This window comes from Octopus bimaculoides, chromosome 7 (genome assembly GCF_001194135.2).
Source record: "Octopus bimaculoides isolate UCB-OBI-ISO-001 chromosome 7, ASM119413v2, whole genome shotgun sequence".
In the NCBI taxonomy this organism is placed as follows: Eukaryota; Metazoa; Mollusca; class Cephalopoda; order Octopoda; family Octopodidae; genus Octopus; species Octopus bimaculoides.
In genome coordinates, this window is record NC_068987.1 from 21,482,574 (window position 1) to 21,484,666 (window position 2,093).

Below are 2,093 nucleotides of genomic sequence, written 5' to 3' on the forward strand. Positions count from 1 at the left end.
GGGTAAGTCGATTACATATCATCAACCACGAAAGAATGAAAGGCAAAGTCGACATCTTAACTGGTGCTTCATTTTATCAACTCTGAGACTGAAAGGCAAATTCAAATCTCAACGGGATTTGGAGTTAGATTGTTAAAACTTGAAGGATTTTAACTAATGGATATATAGAGAGACAAGATTGACCCCCATCCTTACACATTTTTTCCTCTCCGTTAGATATTGTGCTAACCACCAACAAACACTACACCGGTGTCTACCATTAGCTCAAAGTCACAAAGTTTTGGAAGAGGACACGCTCGGAAAAATATCTACACTAGAAAAAGGATTAGAATTGTATTTCATTAGCCACAGAAGAACAAAGTTGAATTTCAGCGGGATTTGAACTCAGAATGAAAAGATCGCTTTATATTTTGTCCTACGCTGCAGTGATTCTTCCGTTCTGTCAAATTGTCATAGCTCTTTATTTGTTTCATTCATTGGATTGTGACCAGAAGGGTGTTTAGACGAACAAATCGACCCCAGAACTTTTTTAAAACCTGTCACTTATTCTATCGGTCTCTATTGCGAAATCACTAGTTTACAGGGTCGTAAACAAACCAACACTGGTTTCAGACAGTGCGGCAGGGGACAACATTAAATACGTACGTACATACATACATACCTATCTACCTGTCTATAAGCCTTGTGAGTGGATTTGGTAGACGTGTGTGTGTGTTTGTTTGTTTATTCCCCACTACTGCCTAATAACTGGTGTTGGCTCGTTTGTTTACGTCCCTGTAACTTAACGGTTTTAGCAAGATATAGCCCCCCACCCCATATCATCACAGATCCTCTTCCATGTTTAACAGTTGGAAGAAGGTAGTCTGGGTCAAATGCTTCTTTTGGCTGTCTCCACACTCGGAGACACTCTCGTATACTCGACCGGTGGTGGGAAATAAGGTAAAGGATGACTCGTCCGATAAAATAACATTCTTCCACTGCTCTAGGGACCAATTCTGTAGGTTTTTACTCCACTCTAATTGCTTTGCAACGTTTGCTTGTGAAAGTAGTGGTTTTCTGATTGCAGCCCTCCCGTGAAATCCGGCTTTGTTCAGCTCCCGGTGAACAGTTTTTGTGGAAACTGGGTTCTCGAGGTGGTCATTAAGCTCTGCAGTAATTTTGGGAGCTGTACTTTTGTGATCCTTTCTAACAATTCGCGTAAGAGTCCAACGGTCCCTATCTGAAAGTTTTGGGGGGTTTTTCTGAGTTTCCATACATACATACGTGTGCGCGCGCGCACACACAAACACGTATGTATATATCTATAGTCAATTTGAGGAAGTTAGATCCACGTTAGGGATTTTATAATCCAAAAAATTCCACTGGTTAATCACTATCATATAATGAGAAAGTCTTGGCGATTTGTTAGGAATTATTGTAGTAATATATATTATTAATATTGAAAGAAAGAAAATGGAGAAAGATGGATGTATGAATAATTTATTTATATGATATAAAGATGTTGCAATTAAAAAAAATAACAGTACAAATAAATTATAAGTTGTAAAGCTCAAAAAACCTACATATATGTTTCAGTTCTAGCCCCTCGTTGATATGCATTCTAAGTATTTGGTTATATGCTAAGAATGGTATCATTTTTAACTACTTCGGGCAGAGCTTCTTCGGGGTTATTATGAGCTTGTAGTATTAAGGTTAACATTTTTCTCGGAAGGATGCATACAGAATAGACTATCCTTGGAAGGATGCATACAGAATAAACTATTTTGTATGCATCATTTCAACATCTTTATATCATGCAAATAAATTATTCATACATCCATCTTTCTCCATTTTCTTTCTTTATATATATGTGTGGGTGTGCGCGCACGCGCGCATATATACATACATATATACATGCAATATACGCAGATAGATAGATAGATAGATAGATAGATAGATAGATAGATAGATAGATAGATAGATAGGTAATAAAAATCAAATGTTCACATTGCTTAAATAAATGGAGTTGCATGAAACGATCGTACTGCATTAACTTTGGATATCCTTGTTGCTTATTTTGATTTTAATCACCTTATTTTGGAATTGTATGGATA